This window comes from Protopterus annectens, chromosome 11.part0 (genome assembly GCF_019279795.1).
Source record: "Protopterus annectens isolate FY-2018-M chromosome 11.part0, PAN1.0, whole genome shotgun sequence".
Classification (NCBI taxonomy): domain Eukaryota; kingdom Metazoa; phylum Chordata; order Ceratodontiformes; family Protopteridae; genus Protopterus; species Protopterus annectens.
The window spans coordinates 1,186,490,137-1,186,504,837 of record NC_056745.1 but is presented as its reverse complement, the minus strand read 5'-3'; positions in this window follow the sequence as shown (position 1 = coordinate 1,186,504,837).

The window sequence follows — 14,701 nt, the reverse complement described above, 5'->3', positions numbered from 1 at the left end:
GTTTCTAAGTTGCGATCTTGCATGTATATAAGCTCCAAGCTGTCAGAGGTAAGGACTATTATGTTACACATGAAATAAACCTTACTGAATAAGGAATCACACTGCAGAAGCTCCTGTTCTGTAAGCTTTTAAGCTTTCTTCCTATTATGGAATCATAGATCCATCAAAACGCTTAATAGCAAGCCCCATGTGGTTCATTTGCTCTTTTTAAGAAGAGTTTATTTTTATTCATTTCCATGAGAACCCCAATTAACTAGTATGAATACCCAACCTTATTTCCATCTTTTACTGCTTAGTTCTGTGTACATTTGCCTTTGTTATGTTTAAGGTACAACATTATACAAAGGGTAATATTCAGAAATTAATACATTAGAAAGGTGAACTGCAGCAATCTTATAACTCATTTTTAACAGAATTTGATCTTAACTGAATGCAGGTTTCTATTACTTTATATTTTGCTCTATATAATCCTTGGCATTGTATCTTCAGATTGATATTTATTTAGCCTCAACCAGATGAGTCCAGTTCGACAAACTGATTTCTGCTGATAGATATTATAGTTTACTACCGGGTTTTGATATTATGCTATATACGGATGCAATATATTTGGTCTTAAAGGCAGTCTATTACAAGGGAATTTGTCTGTTTTGTAGATAGAATTCCCTGCTGTCGAACACTTTACTTGCATGGGCAGTATCTTTTAGTGCAAGAACATCAAACAGTGGGACAAGGACGTTTTTCCTTTTCCTCACTGTTGAGAAATCTCAGAGTGTGTGAAAGACATAGTTCTCCAAGTGATAATAGAGGGCATGCCCCTGCAAAAAAAAAGTTTGTTTTCTTTGCTTATTTTAAACCAAGTGTCAGTCAAATGTTTTTGTTTTGTTTAATTGTACACCACATATGGGAGCAATGAAAAGTACTATATAATCTCTCTCTCTCTCTCTCTGTATGTATGTATATATATATATATATATATATATATATATAATTTACCAGTTAAACCCATGATACTCAGGTCTCTTTTCAGTGGCAACTCTATAGCACTGTCTGGTTTGCTTATAAATCAGTGACAAATGGACACTGAAGGAATCAAACCTTTGTCTACAGGATGACACTTGATACCAGCTACTTGCCTTAATGCTCTGTAGTAAGCTGCCAGAAATAGTTGTACTAAATAATGTCTGCAGGGGGCAAGGCTTCTTTCATGGAATTGTATTTAGCTCTGGCGAATGTAAGAATCTTTTTTTTTTTTTTATGTTGACTTTTGTCCACCTCAGTTTACTTGGTCTGGGTTCAAGGAAAAGTGAATCAATCAGATGCACCAGGACACTTCCCATGAATATGTTTGCAGCTTATGCTGGATTAAAACATGCATGATAATGATTTTTTGGAGACTGACTGCTGATAGGTGATAAAAAGCCATGGAAAGACTAGTGTACATTTGCATGCTTCAGGCTTTTACGTTCTTACTTGCTTTTTTGTATTTATCTTGCTTAAGTTGTCTGCTAGTTTAGCTTATATTTAGAGCAATATAATAAAATAAAGAAACACTTAACTATAGCACTGGAGGTGCTGTACAGTAAATACCTTGCCAAGAACTACACTGGTATTATACTGGTATTATACTGGTGTACTAGAAGCTTGACGATAAACATGACTGATATAGGTTAAATGGAGGAAAAGAAGATGAGGTGCTACGTAAATGTTTTCCTCTTCTGTGGTTTGGCTTTATTGGCCTGAATGTATCAACAAAGTCTTAAAAAGAAAAAGTAAAAAGTCATGGACATTCGGAAACCATATAGCTGAAACATTTGATGTCTTTAAGAGGTCATTTGGATATGTTTTAAGGTATCACAGTGCAAACTTTAGCTTGGCTAGGTTTTTCTTGTAGGATTTACTTTCTGGAAGACTAGCATTATCTCCCAGCCCTTCTCCCCAAACACATACACATGTTGCTGACTTGACTCATTGCTGAGGCTTGCAATGAGCGTATAGGGTTAGATGGTCAGTCTGTGGTGGGCATTACAAAACTCTTTGTATGTTTAAGTCTGGCCTCTTGCATAGTAACATACTACTACAGCATGAGTGAGAGAAAACAGATTATGGATTATTTGATTCCTAGGTCACAATCACTTTGATAAAATGGAAAAGTGGTATTCATGGATTTATTTCTGCTGTCCATCAAAATGATTTTATTACCATTCATTGGTGGATTATTTTTATTTATTTTTAAGTATAGTCTGCTGGACTCAATTGATTTTCTTTTTGGAATCCTTAAATGTTTCAAAATATTCAGAACTTTATCACACAATCACAGAAAGAAGAGTTCATTAATCTCCATAGCATCATTCGTTACTATATACCTTACTTCAGTATGTTTCCAAATTAAATTTCGGGGGTAAGCTCTAACAAATATTTTTTGACATAGCTATTACAAAAAGTGAATCCTTAATAAAAAGTGTTCATTAATAAAAAGTGTTGCACATGATAGGTATTTGACTGTGCTACATTAATAGCTTGTTCACTGTAGTAACAGTTTAAAATGAATGTAAAGATTAAAGTTTGCATATTCACTGGGGCTTGTCCCTGCATTATTCCTCGGCCTACACGAGACTGTAATGATAAGGCTGTGGTTAGAAATGATCTTGAGGGAAACTGAAAATATGAGTGCTGAGAACTAAAATAAACATATGTAATGATACAAAGCTGGAAGGGACATTGGTCCCAGATGATTACTTCTGGCTTATGGGAACTGCTTGGTTTCATCATTTGCCTGGACAATAATGTTTTGAATCCAGCAATTTAAAACTGTAGTTTACTGAATTTTGGCAATATCTGTTTTCAGCAATGAAGACATAATGTTTTCTATAGGGCAGTGTCTCCTTTTAGCATCATCTATCCTGCGCCAGTATTCCCTGACCATTGAGTTTATTTATAATGTTATGACTAGTGTGATAGGTCAGTGTGTGACATGACACTCCACTCATATGTGCGCATGAGCTTACTTGGTGCATATATCTGAGTATACTTGAGAGTTTTTGTGCATGTGTACATGTCTTTTTTACTGAGTTTTGTGTTCTGAATGATTTTTTTTCCACAGTGAAGTGGTTTGGTATGTTAAATTTCAAATTAAGTACTACACCCTTACACCCCCTGGCTTACTCTTCTGCACAAAGTAAGTCAGTTTAATAAATAATAATCTGAAAGGTCACTGTATATTCCCAGTCTAAAGACTGTCACCTGAGGACTTAATGTGCATTTTATGTTGTTTTTTTTGGCAGTGGAGCATTAAAAATGAGTTCCAAAATATATTATTTTGAAAAATGTCACCTAAATCAATTTGACGTTTGTCTAGAATCTTAGAGTGCAATATCTTTCCTTTACTATTAAGACGTTTTCTTTATTTAATGTCCATACTTTCTTTTAGTTGTTGTGTGGCCCAGGCTTGCTTCATGGCTTGCATGTTTTACAGCTTCTACTGTTCCATGTGAAACTTGTGCGCCCGGAATCATGACATCAGTTGTTTACTTTATCACAACAATGCCATATTTGCAGGTTGTTATTCTGATCTCTTATAAAACAGTGTATTTTAAATTAATTTCTAATGACTGTCTTGATTACAATACATTGGTCAAAATTTAGATGTAGTAAGTGAATGTTTTTTTTATATTAACTCTTTCCTAACAGTCAGAGATATGTATCTAACCTTTTTTTCAGAGGGTACCTATCCCTCTTGAATTATCCCTTAGATATTTTTTAACCTTTGAATTTTTCATTTATTTGTGTTCATTTGCTAATGACAAACCTTTGATCAGAAAAGGGAAAGACCTACACTAACAGAGAAAATAAGTGTTGTGAATTGTTTTTAGCAACTGTAATGCATGTTATCAAATCTTATTTCACAGAGTCCTAAACATTTCTGCTTCATCCAAAGAATAAGCTTGAAACTACACAACCTTTTAAAGTAAGGGGCAACCCCCCCCCCAAATCACATGCTGGGGGGGTTTCCCCTCTGCCCCATTACTTAATGTAACCAATTCCAAGGTTGTACGAACGATACTAGATTATACATTTTGTAGCTTTGAGCTTGTTTGCTGGACTGGACCTAAATTATCAGGTCCTTATGAAAAGGGACACAGTGAAATCACATACCTGCATTTTTTTCAGCTGATTGGATACCAGTCTGAACTCCTCAGGGCTGCTGTAAGGGAAGATTTTTCTCTTTCTCATAGGCTGTAGTAACATTAGAGCTGAATATAATTATATCACATTTCAGGGGTACAACCTTCATGGAATGACTGACAGATGCTTTACTCTTCCAATATAATGTTTAGAAAATGTATATTTTTGGATGATTCAATAGGACATACTTCAGACTAAGAACTTTTATTTAGGTATCAAAGTAAACTTTTATCTAATGGCTCCTATCACATTATTGTCACATGATGTAGGATTTCTTGTATGCAAAGAAAACATTTCTAGTGAGCAGTGTTTATTTTCTGCACAGTTTATTTTTTTTCAGAATAATATAAAAAATAGCAGCAAAATGTATCTAGCTGCCTAGATATTTATATGTACGGATGTGTTCATATGTAATAGCTTATTTATGTGATATAATTGCTTGCATTATCTGTTAACGCTTCAAGAATGGTCATCTGTTCAGCAGCAGGCAACTATCTCCTTTGTAGAATCTCTGTCTAAATTTTATGACAGAACTATTGACTCTGAAATTCAAGTGGTCACTAAGTTAGTTGATGATATTAAGCCTTATGAAGGCGAACCATCATTCCAAACTCATCTTAATAAAATAGCAGGGGACATGAAGACATTAGAGGACCAATTGCGAACCAGGAAACTAAAGAAGTTCCAAAGAGACCAAGGTGACTATCAAACCTCTAATCCCTTTGCACATACTACTAAACAAGTCAGGTTCACTCCTACATTTCATAGAACATCTAGGAAAAAACGGCCCAGGTCCATCCTAAAAAGTTCAAGCAGAACTTCTTCTTCTTCCAATGAGGACATTTCCTCATGCACTGACAGTGAGCCACAGTCAGTGACAGATTCACCGGTCCCCAAAAGGAATACTTCTTATGTCCCTTTAGGCCAAAGCAACGCAGGGGAGGGAGGAAACACAGGAAACATTACCAACATTCAGGGTATTTTACAGATGGTCATGGAAAAATAAATGTGTCTAATGATAATAATGTTTTGAACTTATCTGATTACATACCTTCACCTATACAACTGTCTGTATTGAATAAAGGGTTGTCTTTTGTACCCGGTTTCATTATTTCAGAAGATAACATGGCTCAAGATGTTTTTTCATTCTGCAGGTTGCTCAATCTTAAACTGTTTTTTGGTGATACTAGTCTCTCTGAAAGTGATAGATTTGTTTATCACAAATCAACATTTAATCCACCTATGCACCCCCTTGTCCTTCAATTTCAGAGAAATATTCTCAAAGATCTCCATTTTTTGGGGCAAGATGTGCAATTTAAATCTAATAATATTTCTTTAGCAGAAAAACAGGCTATCTCTGATTTACAGAACAATGAGGACATTGTTATAATTTCAGCTGACAAACGGGGTGCTGTGGTTATTCTAAATTGGTTGGATTATGACAGAGAAGCTATGAGACAGTTATCTGATCCGAAATATTATTCACACATGACAATCAATCCTACACATAGGTTCAAAAAACGGATTGAAGAGTTTGTACTCTGGGCCAAGGACGAATCTATTATCACTAAAGAAACCGCACAAAAACTTATAGTACATGACCCCACAATACAATACATTTACTTTTTGCCTAAAACACATAAAAGTTTGGTGAACCCTCCAGGGAGACCCATTGTTTCTGGCAAAGGGTATATCACAGAACCATTGTCTATGTTTCTGACTCTGCATTTGAAACCCTTACTTAGCTCAATAAGATCACGCATACATGACACTACTATGTTCCTGAATATTGTATCAGATAGTCAGTTGGAGGATGATTGGGCCATGTGTACACTTGATGTATGCTCACTATATACTAATATCCCTCATAAGTCTGGGCTCGAGGCCCTTTCCTTTTGGTTAGACAAGGCTGGTCTATATGAACCAACATTTAATTCTTTCTTGGTAGAATTAGCCAGGTTTGTTTTAACTAGCAATGTTTTCTTCTACAAAGAGAAATGTTATTGGCAAGTAAAAGGTACGGCCATGGGAGCATCTTTTGCTCCCATCTATGCAGATCTTTTTATGGCTTTTGTTGAACATCACCTTATATATGATTGCAATAATAAATTTTTTTTAGATAACATTGATATCTGGCGATGCTATCTTGACGACTGTTGGATGATTGGAGAGGGGACATTACATGCCTGATGGATTTTGTATCATATCTCAACAGTAATCAATGGGGCGTCGAGTTCACAGTTCATTATGATTATAAAAACATCACATTTTTGGATGTTTCAATCACAAAACAGTCTGATAACACACTCTCTACAGAGGTTTTCAGGAAACATCCTGAATTCAATACTATTTTACATGGTTCCAGTTTCCATCCACCCCATGTCATATGGAACATTCCAAAATCACAATTTATACATATTAAATGGATCTGTTCTACAGATTCTGCCTTTCAAAATCATAGGCAAGATCTTACTGAACATTTTAGATCAAGAGGTTATGGCATGGGGGATGTTATTACTGCCAGTAATACTACAAATTCTACACATAGACAGAATATTTTACAATATAAACAACATATTCGTAAGGACTGTACCAACATTAGGTTTACCACAACATATGCACGGAACACCAATCAACTGATTGATAGTATTAATAAACATTGGAATATTCTAGCATATGATCCAGATATTTCCAATTTCATCCCAACGAAATGCCAATTTTCATATCGGAAAGGTAGGAACCTAGGCAGTTTTTTCAGTCATTTCAAACATGCTAATAGGATGACCAATTCACAATCTATACAAACTACATTATCTGGAGAGCCACTAATTGGTTGTTACCCATGTGGACACTGCACCAATTGTGACAAAATTCATAAATCCAAACAATTTTCAACTAGAAACTGCTCACAGGTATATGATATTAAATTCTTTGCCAATTGTAGCAATGATTGGATTGTTTATATGGCCAGCTGTCACTGTGGTGCTTTTTACATAGGACAAAGCTCACGACCACTCAGAATTAGGATATCAGAACATTTGAGCAATATTCGTAATAAGAAAATTAGTAATGCACTGTACAAACATTTTCTGGAACATCAGACTGCTAAATTTACATTCATGATTATTGACATTATCTCAGGTAACAGGACCAATAAAACAGGATGGCATTCTATTCTCAATACCAAGGAGAAAAAATGGTTAATTAAACTAGGGGGATTATTCCCACCTGGTCTCAATGAGAATTTGTGACCCACCAATGGGAAGATAGTTGATATTATATAAGCTGCTCACATTTTATGTCTGTATACACTGATGAAGGTTGTGTTTTTTCCACCGAAACCGGTCTGTGCATAAATGTGTAGGTTTATTAACCTCTAACAATAAACTGTATTTCAGATCTACGTCTGCTGGCTCTGTTCGTTTTTGCCATACAGTTTTCTCTAGTGCCGTGCAGTTGCTCTGCATGCAGGAACTCTGTTTTTGATTATCTGTTAACCTCACATCTTTAAAATCAGAAGTCACTTACAGGAAGTTATAGGCACATGTACCAGAAAAAGTGGTATTAAACATCCAGTTTCTGTTTTATTCATACAGCAAACAAAATATTCTAAGTTAATTAAATGAAAGCAGCTTATGTTACTGCCATTTGAATTGAAAAACTGATTGAACTGTGAGCTGATCAATTTAAATTTTAAACACTTTTTATGGTATAAGGCAACCCCCTCCAGCACACATACACAGCCCATGCAGTGGAAAATTATGAAGGATGGATGTAAATAAATTTACCATTTCTACAGAAATCAACCACATTTTTTTTCTTCTTATTTCCAAAATAATTTTGATCGGTCTTGAAAAAGTGGTTGTATAATTCATGGACAGAGTATTGAGAAACAACTATATTTTCTTTGAAGAACAATATTTTCATCAAATTTCTGGAGTTGAGATGGCTGCAGCATCAGCCCCCCATATACCCAAATATAGTTCTCAACTTCTTGGAAAAAAAAAATTAAACTGAATTCTGATTTCAACTGGTACTTGTCTATATAGGTAAGATTTTGGACATTATTTTTATCTGTGGTCAGGTTCAAATCAGGACTTTTCAAGATTTGTGTCATTGATTGCGACAGCAATGTTTTTTTTTTAAAGTTCACTAATATAGTTGAACAGCACAAGATGCATTTTTTGGATATTAAAATATACAAGGATTACACTGGGGGTGAATATCAATCCGTTATTTATTACAAGCTCACATTTTAGAACATGTACTTACATTATTCAAGTAATCAACCTTATAAACAAAAGTATTTGATTGTAAAATGTCAACAAGTATGTCTCTCCAGGATTACAACAGATTACTCTTTTTTTTTAAGTTGAAAGTGCATCAGTATTATCTGTGTTTCAGGAAAGGGGATACCCCAAAAGAGCTAACCCAAGAGGCACCTATTGCAGTAATCAAAGGGAGAGCAATTTAATTTAGAGCTATTTTGGGAGATAAGGATTTTAAGTTCAAAGCTATGGTGACCACATATAAAATGTCCATTTCTTATGCCATACTGTCCCATATTTAAGAATATCAGGGACATTATAAACAAGAATTCGAACTATATTTTTATGCTGCTATAAAATACATTATTGACCCAAATGTAAATATTGTATTTAGTAAGAACAGGAATTTAAAGGAAGGTTTTGAGGCAAACAAGGTCAGTTGACGATCAGTCATCAATTTTGTATGAAAAAATGTGATGTCTGCAAATGGTGCATGTAGATAAATGACAGTCTATATGTCATGGTGTCATCTTGCAAGAAAAGTATCCCATGTGAAGGAAATTGTGATTGCAATACCAGGGTTTGATCTATCTAGTCAGCTGCTTGTCTTGTGAATTGTTTTATGTTGAAAAGATAGACAGGAAGTTAAGTAAAAGGATACAGACACTGTTTAGACACTCTATAGTGAGTAGTAATTAAAAAAAAAACATTTAAGCTAGAAAAAGTTCTAAGAGACTCCAGGGTGGCCCATGAGGACACACAGAATTAAAACGGAAGTTACATTTGAATGTCACAGTTGTACCGGGCCTTAATGACGGAACATCCATAACCAGCATTTTTAATATTAGAGCTTTAAAATTAAAATAATTTTTACAAAATATTATGCCATTTCTAAGACAAAATATTTAATATTTAACATTAAAATATTTAATATCTAATATCCTATATAAATATACATATTCTAATTTTTAAGGAACCGTACTACAATATAATACTTTACATTAAATAATTAAACAACTTAACACACATACACACATACACACACACACACACACACACACACATATATATATATATATATATATATATATATATATATATATAAATTTTAATGCATTAATTATTGGTATTTTTATAGTGGTTGTTTATTCATTATTGATAATTGCCATTTATGTTATCACACTCATACCTCAGCCGCGATCTTCCTACAGTGCATAGTAGCCTATGCAATCAGTATTGCTAAAGGTGTTCTTCTAATGTTCACTGTTATGTGCCCTCTAACATTGATTTGAGGATTTTTTTTATGTTATATGTATATGAGTCAATACTGCTTTGTGTCTCATTTACCAAATGTACAAATACTTGCACTGTATTCTTCCTGCTCCTTGTGTCTTGACATACTTTTAGTCTCAGTGATACCCGCTTGCTAGACTTTCCTTACTTACTTCTCTCTTTATCTTACTATTTAATGGTCTTGTATACTAGTAGTATGTGCTCTCCCCATTTTTTCCTACTTTCACCTCACTTTCCTGCCTCATTTATTCCTCATCTCTGCCCTCTTATTTCAGGTGTTTTGTGGTTCCTGCACACAGCTAAAAAGACTTCTCTCTCTCCTTTCTATTTTACAGATAGATAACCTGAAGAACTAGTGACCCCCCCCCCAAAAAAAAAACACTGAGTGAATGGAAATACGCTGCTAGGAATAACTGTGTCCCAAGAGCATAAGTCTACCGACTGCTCAATGTATGTCTTCTTTGCCATTTAGTCCTGTTTTTGTTTAAATATTTAATTTGACTATTTTTTTTCTGGCTTGTACACTCACATTGGTAGCCTGCTCACCTACCCCCCCCCCCGTTTTTCCTAACCTCATTTCACTATTAGCCGTCATTCTAGCATTCATAATGTTCCCTCTGCCTTAACTGCTATCCCCAAACCAGCTGTAACACTCCTGCTAACGGCTAAGACTTTCACTCCACCATACTTTCCCCATTACTATATCAGTCTCCCTTCCTGTTACTGTCTCACATTTAAGTTATTCTATCTGGCCTTTCTCTTCTTTACTCCTACTCCCAGCAGCAAAAAACAAATACTCACCTTGAAGCTGATTGTTCCTCTTCTCAGCTGTTTCATCTTCTCAGGCTCAACCTACTCCATTCACCATTGCTACACTCGGGCTCACTCCACTCCCCTACCCCAATTCCTACCCACTCCCACTTTCATTACATTTATACCTAAAGACACCACACTATTTTCTTCTACCTCCAGTCAGATTAACATCCCCACCCTCCATCACCCCTCCCACCACACCTGTTCTACTTTCACTGCCTCCCTGTCTTATCTTAGATCTTAACACTCAAACTTCTATCACCCCCCCCTCAATTGGCTCAGCCCCATTGCACAAATTTTCACTCTGAACAATCCCACGAACTATGAAGCTCCACTACTCTATGTACTACTACACTGTTCTATCTGGCCTTTTCTTCCTGGCCTATAAAGCCACTGACCTCCACAACATTTGCATTAGCTGCCATCGCCCTCATGCACAAACTCTGACTAACCATCAACCTCCACCCAAACCTTACAGCTACATCTGCTCACCACTGTACAATACTTCCAAATCTATCCATTCAAACATGTAAAATCCCCAAACCCTCATTCCCCCACTTTCAGATTCCATCAGGCTATCATCAAACTGAAGAACTTACTACTGCATTCCCTTAAACATATTACATTACAAGTTGACATCCATCCCAACCCCAGTCCCAGTAATGATTTACCTCCAACTCAACTGCACCTCCCAAACTCATATACTTCTCTAATCAAACTCCCTCTGGATCAAAGGCAGATACTTCTCTAACAACTACCTCCAATTCTGACCTACTAATAAATTTCAACCTTAGAAGCATTGTAAATAAAATTACTGAATGTCATGCTATCCTAGCCACCTACTTTCCTGACGTAGCTGTTATAAATGAGAACTGGTTAAAATCTCACATCAAAGACTCAGAAATTACTTGTAAAGTTATAATGTTATTAGATAAGATAGACTAAACAAAAGAGGTGGTGGTGTAGCAGTTATGTTTAAAGAGTCTCTAAAACTAGAAAAACTAAACTGTGTATCTCCAGACATCCCTAATGCCAGACACCCCTAATGCAGAAATTCTCATCACTCACCTGCAAATAAATCCTCATAAAACCATGATATCATAGCTGCATATCTGACCTCTGGCAACAATCTTCCCAACATAGAACTTTTCCTTTCTTGGTTTGCCTATACATTCAGTCAAGAAACTATCATCCTAGGTGACTTTAATCTAGACTGGCTCTGCTTCTCCTCTAACTGTCCTAACGACTTTATCAATCTGTATAATTTCTCTCAAGTTATAAACTGTCCCACTCACACTGACAAACACTCTAAAAAAGAGTCACTACCTGACCGGATACTAACTAACAAGCCAAACCTGAGTGACCAAGTCAGCTGCCTTATTATCAACCTTAGTGACCATACCCCTGCATTTCTACTAAGAAAAAAATTCAAACTAAGTGTTACAATCCCTTCAAATACATCCACAGTAAGAACCATTTTTTCCCCTGACCTCTTTAATCTATTACTAAACATTGTGATTAGTCACCATTGCATAACCTAAACCTGGACCTTGCAGTAGAACTCTTTAACAACAAATTTCTTGAAATGCTAAACAGCCTAGCCCCCACCAGAAAAATATGCACCAAATCGAAACAACTACCATGGCTTTCTCTTGACACTAAACAACTGATTAAACAAAGGGACAGAGCCAGGGCCCTATACCTATCCACCAAAAACAAATCTGACCTCACCACTTATCAGCAATTAAGAAAGCAAACTAAGAAAAATATTAATGATAAAAAAACACTACTTCCAAACCTCCCAACAAAAGTTCCTGCACAACCCGCAAAAATTCTGGCAAACAGTCAATTTTAAATCCTCCACCCCCACTCCTTCCACAGCCAATACCTCTGGACCCTTAGCTTCACAGTTTAACTCAAAATTGATTAACTCTATTTTCTCCCTCCTTAATAATCATAAGTAACTACCTCTCACACTCCCCTTTCCTACCTCTAGGACTATAAACTCCTTCTCCTTTAGACCTATTCAAACTTCTTACATTAAAAAGCTACAAAGCAAACTACAAACCTGCTGTCTGGCAGCCGATCAGCTATGAAACTAATTCCTAAAAACAGCAGCTCCATCCATTGCCTATCCTATCTCTATACTAATCAAGCATTCCATCTCTTAACAATATGTGACTCTCCTCTGGAAAATCGGTCACATCATCCCCCTGCATAAGGGTGGCCGCTCTAGAGAAATCTTAAACTACCGCCCCATAGCTATCCTCCCACCCATAGCCAAAATCCTAAAGAAATGTATTCAGCTACAACTCCTCAACCACCTTACCACAAATAACCTCCTATCCGATACCCAACATGGTTTTAGACCCCAGTATAGCACAAACACTGTCTTGTTATCCTTCACCAACACTATTCATCACATTATGAACAAAGGACACTAGTCTCTGGAATTTTCCTGGACATGTCAAAAGCCTTTGACACCATTTCCCACCAACTATTACTCAACAAACTTGCTGCGCACAATCTCAGTCCAACATCCCTGGCATGGTTTCACAGTTATCTATGAAACTGTCAACAGGCTACTTAATGGGAGAACAATCTCTCTCAGTATCCACTGGTGTACCCCAATGTTCAATAATTGGCTCCCTTCTATTGATTGTATTTACTAATAACCTTAATACAGCAACCCAACTTGCCTCAGTCATTCAATATGCAGATTATACATCTCTTATCTGCTCCGCCCCTTCCCCACAATAACTACAAGAAGAGATGCAAAAAGCATTCCTGGAAATTGAAACTTTCCTGTCAAACCACCAACTCACTCTTAACCCTAATAAGACTAAGTTAATGATTTTTACAAACAAACCTACCAAGCTGAGCTCCCTACCCCTCTCTATTCAATCCGCCAATGGTACCAAAATTGATTCAACAAACCAGGACAAGCTCCCAGGTATTATAATATATGACTGTCTTAAATTTGATATTCATATTTCACTAACTATTAAAAAAGTATATTCCAAACTTGGTGCTCCCTACAGAGCCAAACCTTACCTAATACCCCAAGCCAGGTTAGCCACAGCTAGATTTCAGCTTCTCTCTACACTTCTCTATTGCTCTCATATCTTCACCAACTTATACAACGCTGATCTTCATAACCTAGAATCTTGCTATAACAAAATTGCAAAGTTTGCCACCAATCAACCTCATAAAGCCCACCATTGCTCTTCTACAACTTAACTGGCTAGAACTCCCAACCTGATATCATTAAACCAACTTACCCTCACCCATAAAATCATACACAACCCAAATATCGGCCCTATGATTTCAACCCTAGTTCAACTACAGGTAAACAGCAGGTCCCTTAGGTCTTCCGATAGGCGACTGCTCAAAATAACACAATCACATAACCATGGTGACTCCCTCTACTCAAACAAAATAGCTAAGTCCTGGAATGCCTTGCCCCTAAGCATATAAAGCACCCCCTGCTAGTCTTCTTTTAAAACATAAATAAAAGAATATCTTAAAAGCAAGTGGCTCTGCCCCTGTAGTACCCCTGAATAACTCCTCTCTCCTACTATTCCTCAACTACACCCATCCACCTTTTATAGCTGATTGCTATTTTTCTTCGAGGTTATAGTTGATTGTCTCCTCACTGTTTAGATTTTAAATACTTTCAGTACTTCAAAATTTCACTGTTAATCACCCTATTAGCACCACGTGGCAAATATCTCTTTATTAGGCATAGTCTTCTTCAATTTTTCACCCAGTTATCACGATTTCTGTGGTTTACATTTCTAATTTGTTCCTATGATGTAATTAATTTAACTAGTTTTAACTGTTTAACTTAGTTATGTATGGAATTTATTCATGTACTCCTATGTAAATTCTGCATTTTTAATTGTCTTTTATTTTGGAGCTTTTCTCCCCAGGTTTCCGTTAAAAACAGGCTACTAGCCCAGATGGACACTACCCGGTAAACAAATGTTAATAATTAACTAACTAAATAAATGATATTATATTTATATTTAATTTTGTTTTTTCAATGATGATTGTCAAGTTAGATCTAGCCCTTTAAATTTTAGAATTTGTGTTTCTCCTTAATTATCAACTGACTATGCTGGGTCATGTGACAAGGATATTTA